This window comes from Monodon monoceros, unplaced genomic scaffold (genome assembly GCF_005190385.1).
Source record: "Monodon monoceros isolate NGI ecotype Baffin Bay Population unplaced genomic scaffold, NGI_Narwhal_1 Super_Scaffold_15, whole genome shotgun sequence".
Taxonomy (NCBI): Eukaryota; Metazoa; Chordata; class Mammalia; order Artiodactyla; family Monodontidae; genus Monodon; species Monodon monoceros.
This window is the reverse complement of record NW_021703771.1, coordinates 31,620,415-31,631,539: the sequence shown is the minus strand read 5'-3', so window position 1 is coordinate 31,631,539 and position 11,125 is coordinate 31,620,415. Positions and strand designations below refer to the sequence as shown.

At 39.1% G+C, this 11,125-nt stretch overlaps 1 pseudogene; it reads left to right on the top strand.

Moving 5' to 3' along the window:
* Nucleotides 1-1,412: 1,412 nt before the first annotated feature.
* LOC114895832 lies at nt 1,413-1,628 on the top strand (annotated as a pseudogene).
* The last annotated feature ends 9,497 nt before the right edge of the window (nt 1,629-11,125 follow it).

The following is an 11,125-nucleotide window of genomic DNA, read 5'->3' as shown; positions in this document are numbered from 1 at the left end:
ACCATCTGGTAAATACTCAGAATATGTGAGTTGGTGTTGTCTTATCAGAGGCATTAGGAAGATAATTCAGTTTTATTTTGTGATTCCATTTTGTCAACATTATATAGGTAGCTTATTCTTCTTGCTGGAAAGTGATTGAAACAAACTCTCCTAGACTCAAAAGGTAAAATTTTTACAAAAACCAACTAGTGCTTTTTTGAAGGGATGTTTTTCCCCATTGATAACGATAGCATCTATAAAATGAACATAATTCCTGACACATTTCTGAGTTAACTCTTATAGGGTACCATCATGGAAGAAATAAATATGCTGGTGTATTTCAATGGCCTGACAGATACAAGTCACCTTTAGATTTGAATCACGTAATATTTTCTTTCTATTTAACAGGTCTATGTTTGTGAAGGTTGGTTGGTATATTACTCTTTGAAATGATACTCTCTATTTAATTGGTTTTCTAGGACCTTCTAGAAAGAAAGAAAGTGGAATTCTAGATCATTTTAAAGAAAGTGGAATTCTAGATCATTTTAAAATGAGAGCTATGAGACAGAGAAACTGAGGAAGATCATGTTCTTGATGGATAATACAACAGTGTTATGAGGTCACATAAAATACCTTCGCACTATTACTCTTTTCCACTCTGAGGACTCTCAGAAAAATAACTAAGAGAAGCTGAGCTGAGGACTGGGAGAAATAAGGAGCAGGATTATTACAAAATATGGAATTTAATGTTTCTTTAGGGCTTTGGTTTTATCCTTTTATTGCAAAGGATATTCTGTTTTTCTCTTAGTCAAGTAAAGGGACAGTACGAAACATATACATAGGTTTTGAAAGGTCTGTGGAAAGGATGTTGTACGGTCTCACACAGGGTATTTGGTGTACAATGTGCCTAAGATTTGTAAATTCATATACCACAGTTAATGAAATAGCTAAAAATTTTTGAGCACCTACTATGGGCCAAGCCATTTAGTGCTCGTAAAATATCACATCATAACTATGCCATTGTTTTGATAGACTGTAAAGACATTGCTTTCTCTTTTCATCTTTACATCTCAAGTAGCCTGCCTATGAACGCCCTTTGTGCCAAGGATGATTAGTAAGAATGAGTATGTCTTTTCAGAACCTTGTTCTCCTCTCTTCTGGGCATGCTGCTAGATTATATCCTCCAGTCTCTTTGCATCTAGGTGGGGCCAAATGATTAAACGCTGGCCAAGAAAAAGTGGTGGGAGTGATGCAGGCTACTTCTGCACTCTCTTGAGCTTCCTTTCTGTAGGCTGGATGGAGAAGATCCAGTGATGGATTCCAAGGCCATAGAATATGGAGAAGGTACTAGGCAGGAGGAGTCTGGGTCCCACACTGGTGAGCAGAACTACCCTTACATTGGTCAGTTAGAGGCAGCTGTGGATGGAATTGGAACCTCTGACTTTGGTGTGGTCATGTTTTTCCAGTATTACCTCAAAGAGCAGGGGGACCGGGTCTATACAGTGAAGAAACGTGACCCTATGGGACAACAGACCCGCTCCACCCACCCCGTTCACTTCTCCCCAGATGACAAATATTCTTGACACCAAATCACCATCAATAAACGCTTCAAGGTGCTCATGACCCAGCAACCGTGCCCCATTCTCTGAGGATGTCTTAAAATTTCATGTCTCTTCTGCTGCCTGCTAGCCCTTAAGAGACTTTCTGAAACCAAGCTCTTCAATCTGTGAGCCTTCCTACGACCCTTGCTCTTTGGAATTCAGTCTCATCATTGCCTTTGATCATGCTTGTTGTGAGGCAATCATAGTAGTATCCTTTTTAAAGGGAAGAAGTTTAAATCTTCTTTTCATACTTTGAATCACTGCCAGGTTATTAAAATGATTTGAAAGAATAAAAGTACTACCCTTACACCTCATCCTGTAACGTCAACAGAAAACACTCTTGTTGAACTAAGCTCACTGAAATTTTGGAGTTGTTTGTTATACAAACTAACATTGCTTACCCTGACTAAAACAGTATGAATGCTTCTTTACTAACATAGAAATGACTCTAAATAGTAAGAGTAGTTAACATCTGTTCAATATTAACTAAATGCAAGGACTGAAGCTTAGAGAGGATAAGTTACTAGACCAAGGTCATGAGCTAATGAGTGACAGAATCAGCCTTGAAAGCAGGGCAGGATGACCTTGAAGTCATGCATTTAACCATTTTGTTTTGATATTTTCCTATGAAATATAACATTTATTATAATTGTTTTTGTATTATAGAAGTAAATCATGGGGTGAAGTTTGCTTCAACTGTTTTTGCTCTAAGTAGCTATAAGTAACTATAATTTTCATAGCTGAAAATCTCTGTCCTTAGGTCATCGGGTACTCATTTCAGCACTTGAAACCATGTAAATAGATAGGTACCATCTTTACGGTTTTCTTCCCCAGCTGGGCCAGGATACTTCAACTGAGACATAACACAACAGGTCCACCCACTTTTCTGTTTTTGATTTGGCAGGATTACTTTTTATTCCCATTAGTTCCACATCACCCATGCTACTCTGTGCATTCCAACGGTCAAAGGAGTATGGTCTCTGAGTCCCAGTGGTCACAATCCTAGTGGTGATGGTGGAGGTGGTCTGTGTGAGCTTGAGTGGGCAGGGCTAGGAGAAATGCCAGAGAAGTGGCAAGATGGGTCTGGTAACCCAGTACATTTTTGTTCCATGGGAATCCGTTCTTTGTATTTCTTGTTTGTTGGAGCCTCCTGAAGAACATTTTTTTTCTATCTCCGAAGTAAAATGTACACACTCAAACTTCATTGACCTTAAGGAATTTTAAGTATGACTATATGGGTTCCTTGTAGAAAAACCACTTTTAAAGTGTAAAAAAAAAAAAAAAAAAAAAAAAAAAAAAAGGTTTTTTTTAACGCTAAATTAGAAACAAAAAGATCTGAAAACTCTGGAACCTATACATATAGAAATGGTTTTTTGGGGGCCATGTGTTCCTCTTTGTGATACAAATGTGTCGAAAGAGCAAATATCCGCAAAACTCAACTACAAAGAATCCATGCGAGTTAATGCATATCAAGCCATTCAGTCACGAAAAAAATCTGGAGTAACCAGCAGTGGGTCCGTCCAGACTCACTCTCTGCAGTGGTGATAAAATCCCAGATGCTGTGCCAGCCGCGTGTGGAGGCTCCAGGTCGGAGGCACCCCTGGGATGTGTGTGCCTGGGGAGAGCGCAAGATCAGCTCAGCCTCGTTTGAAAGCTTTGAACAGTCTGTTTGGAATGCTAATGGGTTGTGCTTTCTGCTGGTAGAGAAGGATGATTTTTTTCTGCAGAGCATTAAATCATTCCCCACCCCCAGGTCTTTCCAGTAGTAGTGCTATCAAATTCTATCAAACAACTCTCTCTGAACTGATTTTTACATTCAGATCTGGAGGAGATAACGCCGCAATGCAGAGGGACATAAGAAAGGCAGAATGAGGAAAGCAGGCCAAGTGAAAAAGGGGTAAAATGGGAAGGTCCTCAAAGGGTTCCTGGAGAAGAGGAAGGGGGAGAGAGGGGTGAGAGAGGGAGGGAATGTGGACCTAGTTACTGTGCACGTTGTCTGTGCAAGGCTGAAACCCGGAGCTCCGGAACACGTAATGGACCTTTGCCTAATCATATGGCAATGTCAATATTAGATGTGGCTTTGACTCCAGTTATAATATATTAATTTAGAGAGAGGACACATATCACAAACAGGGAGAGCTGGTTTTTAATCTGACAGACCGTCGAAGGGAATTGTGTTAACTAGCAATTTCACACATCTTTAGCTGAATGATAAATGGTGGTAAATGATGCTGTGCCTGAAGCAGAATGAGATCCTCCCGGGCCTGAGGGACAGATAAGTTTATTCCATGTAACGCAGTGAGCGTAACGTTTTGCGTTCCTATCTTTGGAAACTGATGACCCATATGTATATCGTCTATATGGTAACTGGATTTAATTTTATTAACCAGGACATTTCATTTCTAATAAGGATGTGAATAGTTTATACTCAATGAACTCTGAGTTTCTCTAATTAATATTCCTTCTCGTCTTGAAGTGGAGCTTTTCAGGGTACTTAGCTGTGGTCTCTGGGGTTGAAGCTGAGGCTCATTGCTGAGGACCAGAGAGGAAAATTACATTTAAGGCTTCCCACGGTGCATTCTGCATTCTCATATTCCAGTCAGGCTCTTTCCTTAGGAAGCCTGTGATAATCATATTCAGGTTTCTGCTCTTACCTGATATGCTCCTGTTCAGTCCTACAGAACTCGCCTTGAAATTGTTTCCAACTTTAGTTTCTCTTAATCTTGCAACTTTTTTTCCCCACCCGAGCCGTTGAAACTTTCGTTGCCTTCATGGTTCCATCAACAGGACTGTCGAGTTAAGAGCAAACTCACCTCTTTGAAGATTATTGTATTGATTGGCAGCATCTGCACTGTTTGAGAACAATGCAAGGCCAACCGTAAGCGAGCACATCCAGGTCACCTGGCAGTGTGTCCAGAGGTTGCAACCATGACTATGAAAAACGGAGAACTTTCCTCGTACCCCTCTCTCTTTTCCAACTGAAGCTAGAAGAAAACTGACAATCGAGTATCTCCTAACTGCTGATTCCTAAAAGGCGGGTACCACACCAGACCTGACTGCTGTACAGAGCAATTCTCAACCATATGCCCCTGGTTTGGAAAATCTCTGGCTCCTACAGTGTCTATCAGACTTGGCACCAAGCTGCTATCACACAACTGAAACATTTTATTTTTCATGACAATTTTATATCACTTCCAGACTTTAAAACTTTTTCCATTTTATTGAAAATTCTTGGTTTACTTGTTGGCAGATCAAACGCCGTTCTTAAGTGCACATATTTAAAAATTAACTGTCCTTTAACTCCAGTGAACAAACCTGGTTAGAAAGCTTTTTTACCCCAACACAAACTCTTTTAATTTCTTCCTCAATTCTTATGAACTAAGGAAATAATTTAATTCCAGGGACCTGTGGATTGAGTGTCTCTCTACATATGGTATACAGGATGTGTGCCTGACTGCCTTCTGAGGCAATAATTTTTAGTCTTGGTTGCTAGTAAATTTTGTGTGATCCCTAGCCTTTGTTAGCACACTGATTTAAATTGCATTTTTAAATTGGAATATATTTATTTTATCTCATGAGAAAGGTGGGTCATATCTAGACTACCGTTGAGGTGGTGCTGGGTCACTTGGGTCCGGACACACAAGTTTCCCTCTCTCTAGGACTCTGGATTAGACAGACTGATTACTCTGAGGGTCCACCATGACGCCTTTGGTTGAAAACCTGGCTCTGCCGTTTACTAGCACTGTGACCTTTGAAAATTTACTTAACCTTTCTGAGCCTCAGTTTCATAGTTTGTAAAGTGGGGATGAAACTAGTACCTAATTGTAGGGTTGTCCGGACTATTAATTGAATTATTTCACTTAAAAAATCTAGAACAGTGTCTCAGAAAATGTTAGCAATTATTAAGTGGGACCATATCTAAAAGATCGTCTTCAAGGTGTTTTCCTCATTAAAAAATTAGTTCTTGTAGACAAGGGGGGAAAAGGACTCTCATTACCTCACCTCCTCTGAAGTGAGATTCTGATACTCTATAAACCACTGCAGTTCTGCTCTATTAATGTGCTCCTTGGGCCTCTCCATTATTAGTGCTAGTTTTGGCATTTTCCAACCTTCCTATATCTGTGGGACTGTAAAGCCTGTCTGTTTTCTCAGGACACAAAGTGCTAAACCATAGTCAGAGTATCAGCAGTGGATACTTTTGAAGAGTCCTCTTAACCCCTGTGCTATCTATGGCTCCCTGGGAACTGCCTCTCAGCTCCACAAGGTGGGTGCTTGGCAGTCCCATATTTATATGCTATTACCTGTCTCTTTAGTCACGGCTGTCAGGATACCTGTCCTGAAATGAACCAATCACATTCTTTCTCCCAATAATTTGGCTTTGGGACTGAGACCTCTAGTTGCTGCATGTGGCTGGTACTGTCATATGTAAATCTGGGAGCTGTAGGGCTGTTATGTTGGGCCATTGGTGCAGAGAAGTACAGAAAGCCTGTCTGCAGCCAGAGAAAAGAATGGAGCAGATGAGAGAAGCCAAGATATGATTCAGAGAGATTTAAAGGGAGCTGACCTATAGGATTCCTGGGGGCTTGGCAGACCCAGCTGCATTCTTGCCCTTCAATTTCATGAAGAATTCTCTGCCTACATAATTCTCTGTTTTTACTTAAGGTACCTGAGTAGCAACCTTAAAGACTCTTTGTTCTGATCAGTGATGATTTGAAATGAAGTTCATAAGTCCATTGCCATCCACCCACGGGCCCCCATCACTCACCTATGACCTCTGTCATTCTATTGCTATTTGTTTTTTGTGCAGTGGAACTTGGTATCCATGTGTTTTTCAAACAGTTAATTTTTTTTAAGCTCTTGGAACACAGAACATTTCTGGTTTAGTTATGTAAATTTGGAACAGTCTTATTTTATAATTGTGCTGAAAGTTTGACATGATTATTAATTAAATCCATTTATTTCTAACCCAGTTTTAATTTTAAAGGTGCCTAAAGAATATTTGTAATAGTTGGTGCTAACTCGTGTTTAAGAAAGAAACTGTGTAATGTTTCCAGTATCAGTGGAAGTTGAGTCTCAGAGCAGAAACATCCTCACTGTGGTCCAGCCAAGGACTTGGTGCCAGAGGGTGGCCCTCAACAGAGCTTTCCAAAGTGTATTCCTTGTTTTCAGTTATGTTAACGAGAGCAATGAATTAAGGGGTTCCATGTACACATATGCTGTGAAATACTGAAAATTAAACACAGTTCATTTCTTTATTAAAGGTTTATGAAAAGATTTTATACAATGCTACCCATTGTGATTCTCCAATCGGTGTATGGTTGTAGTCATTCCTAAAGTATTTGACCATGGAATCCTTCTTCTGTAGAGAGCACCTTTTGAGACAAGTGTCCCATGGAACATATTTTGGGTGTATTGTCCTAAGGGAAGTATTTGGGGAAAGTTGGTGTTGCCTGGCGTGGTTTGGCTCGCCCTGCTTTCTTATCGCTTACATACAGTTCTTTCATTTATAAACGATGCCCAAGTCCCTTTGGAAATATAGGGATTTTTTTTTTCATCAATGCCAGATTTTAGGTGACATTGGCACAAATGAAAAAATAGTACGAATGGCACATAGACTACCCCGACTAGATTACAAAACCCTTGAAGTGAAGTGTCTTATTCATCTTGGGATCTCTCTGACAGGGCCAGTTCATGCCAATCGTATTGGTTGAATTGAATTATTAATTTGCTGAAGAGATAGAATTAAATGGTATCTTTTCAACAGTTAGGAAACTGCACATCTCTTTTTCCACAATAGCCTCCTTTAAAACATTTATTTTAATGTATCAATGCTGTAACTGAACTGGCTACATCACATCGCACCATTTTAACTCTTGGGGATAAATTACCAGCAAGTGCTTTACTCTTTTGCAAGTTTCTTTCAAATTTAGTGAAATATCTGTTGTACTTTTGCTAAAGGAAAGAATGGTAAATCTTTATTAGTTGGGGAAATCAAAATTTTGTTCAGGCCTTAAGTAACAGATCATCAGTATGATAATTTAATAAAAGTATAGAGAATGTGATGGAGAACAGTTCACTGTAAGATTCTGTTGTTCTTATATCATTAATGGAATTGACTCTGGCAGTATGAAAACAAGCTGGGCAAAGTTAAGATGCTTTAGATTACATGAGTATTCATACTTATAATGCATATAACATACACACTGCATTTTAATTTATGAGCTTAAGGGAACAGTATTTAAGTAGGAGAGAGAAGAACTTTTTAAACACCTCCTGGGGAGTGATTTCTATTCTTTGCTGTCACATCTCCAATTATTCTTTCTCTTCAAATACTTATTCTCTTTCTTTGAGTTTTCCTGGTACAGGTGGCTGCCATTTGTAGAGCTATCAATTTTGCTGCCCCCTTTTAAGGCCCCTTTTAAGGCTGCCCCCTTTTATTATTTATGCCAGTTCCTGCTTATCCTTCTTTTGATTCGTTTAGACAAGAACAGCTACAAAACATTTTAAACAGCTTGAGAAAAAGGTTCACTTTAAGGATCACATGTTATCATGCATAGCCTCCAAATAAAATGTTTAATCTGCTCCAGCACAACTCTCAGGGATTGTGACTTTAATATGCTTTTAATTTGAGCCACTCTTTTAGATGCCAGAAATGTGGGGATCAACGCCATCCTAGCAGTGTAATGCCAGCAAAGCTATTCCATGTAGTGGCCGAAAACATAAGCTCTGTCAGAGAAAAGGTTTTTTGTCTTTGAAAGACTGTGAAACTCCTGTCATCCGGAAGAGTTGCTTTCCTTCTGTTAATTGCTGTTGTATATTTCACTCTTCCAAATCATTTGGTTTAAAGTTTGTTATGTTAGAATTAATGGCAGGTTTTGTAGTCTGTTAAACCATAAATTACCACTGCTTGTCTTGGTACTGAAAGAGATTACTTAGCCATTCACAATTTTCCATGGGATGTTCTCCAGATGTGTGCCATCTGAAGTCTCCTGACGCCTCACTCCAGTAGACTAAGCTGGCCTCTTGTTGAGGAAACAAAGAACTGGAAAATATATACATCAATGTTAAAACATGCAGGTCCTCAGACAATGTTAAGATGCCTTCACACTTTCACTGAGTCCATTTGCGTTTCCTAACAATGCCCCTACTGTGGTGGGCAAGTGCCACGGCTGTACTTACTCTCCTTTATGTATAATTTTATGCTAATCCCTGAATTGTTCAAGGAGCCTTTAACAGTCAGCTGCCTTTCGCTGTCTTTTGAGGTATCAAATGATGTTACAACTTGGAAATCCCATAGACGTGGGCAATTGTGTCTTTAAACAATTCTGGCCCATTGGGTTTTCTAATATATTATGTGTTAAGGGCATGGTTCTCTCCAGTCCATCCTGAAATGCTGCGGGGGATTCTCTATTTCAAAGTGGCCCAAAGGAGATAGCCATTAAGACAACGTTACCTCTAATCCAATTTCCCATAATCTCAAACGCTATGCAAAAGCAAATGTTGAACCTGTCACTGAACCCAGTCTTTTGAATACCAAACCAAGACCCATAATGTATTATCTTAACTATTTTGGGGAGAAGCTGATTGTTTGCAAAATATCTTTGGGTTGCCATTAGTTAGCATTTAATCCTTTAGAAATATTCAGCACGCAGGCCTATTCAAGCCAGCGAGTCTGCGCTCCTCCAGCCCTTCGGTGCAGCCTGTGCGATTGTTTGTGTACTTAGCCCCCACTTATTTTGTTCAGGTTCACGATCAGGCGAGACAGCGCTGTCAATTCAAAAAGACATTCTTTTTTCAAACTATTGATCTCCGTTGCTCTTGCAAATCCTTTAGTATTGGCTCTCAGGATTACTATAATGCTATAATCATTCTGTTAAGGATTCAGATTTGTGGTGGGCTAAAAGATGGGAACATCAAAAGGACTGAAATGCCCTTGAAGCAATCAATTTTTGTTCATCAAATACAAATGCTGAGAGGCTGCTTTTGGCTAATAATTTATAACTGAATTAATGACACATGGCTTCCTTCGGTCTTTTTTCCTTGAATTGTTCCCTACACCCCCTACCTCTTAAATGATCTGATTTTATATCCTGGCAAGTGAATTTGAATTGCATAGTGTTCTAAACAAGAAGAATGCTTTGGGAAGTGAAAAGCTTGTTTCACTTGCTTTCAAACTGCTAAGGCAGTAGAAATTTTTTCTCTTTCTTTGGGCTGTAAAAGAAGGTAAATCCTAACACGGTATCTATTCTACTTCCTCTGGTGGATAAACATGCATGTGTGGTTTATGTGTGGGTAACATCCTGGCAGAAGCCTCGATCAGCAAAATAATTTCTGTTAAAATCACAAATGGCCACTGTGTCTCAATCACTTTTATACAAAACAGTTCCAACAAACAAAAGTTTATTAATAATAAGATAATGATGTTATAGGACAGGATTTTTCTTTTGGATTAATGAATATGTTACAGATCTCTGTTAACATAATGACTAAAACCGCTAAAAATTTTAAAACTTCTGAAGGCATTAAGTTATTTTCAATTACATTCCTCACTTTTCTATTTTTCAAAGCGAGAATGCTGATGTTTATATTTTGGACAGTGAGGAGATCTTGAGATGAGAGCCCTGGATGTCCGTACACTTCTTCTGAGTCCAGTGAGATTCACAATGAATCATGAAGACACCTAAGAAGCAAGTTCTAAATGTGATGTGAGCCCAACTGAAGAGCAGAATGTAGAAGAGCTGCAGAAACCCAACAAAACTTTTGAATTTGGTCTCCACCCAGGTAGGAATTTTGATTACTTAGCTAGAAACAGTTGAAAATTTCCTTTACTCAGTCACCTGTAAGACAGTAAAAGTTAATAGCGTGGAAAAAATGGGGGAGGAGTAAAATGGTTGAGAAAAAAAATGTTTCTTGAATATATTGGAAGCATTTATGTACCTGTAAAAGCAGAGTCCCTAACCATGTGCAATATCGGTTTAATTTTGTTAACAGTTCGTTTTGTAAGCTCAGTTTGTGTTACTATCATATTCGAAAATAATGCAACCTTTTTTCTTTGCCTGCGATGAAGATGTTTACTAACTCACAACATCTCTTACCCCATTTCATTCCCGTTTTGGTTCAAATAACTGGCAACAAATACATAGTGAATGCCTCCTCTACCATCTCTGAGGGGTCAGTGCCCAGCATCGAGCCTGGCATATGGTACGCACTCAGAAAACATGTGTTGAAAGAATGAAAGCCATACTTCGTGTATGTTTTTGGTGTAAATTAAAACATTGCAAGATTTTGAGTCAAATTAATATTTTAGACTTCTTGGTCAATACAGATTCAAGAAGAGAATCATCTCTAAATGTTCTGAAAATGTTGGTCTGTCTCAGTGTTCTTATAAGAGGAGATGAAAATGCATAGAAATACAGTTATATCACCTTGTCTTTGGGTGAGAAGGAAAGTGAAAACTGGGGATCGTCTTCTGGAACACTGTGTATATGTGTGGGACCCCAAGTAATGCTTTTCAGACTTTAATAAAAATCATTTTGCATGTGGAT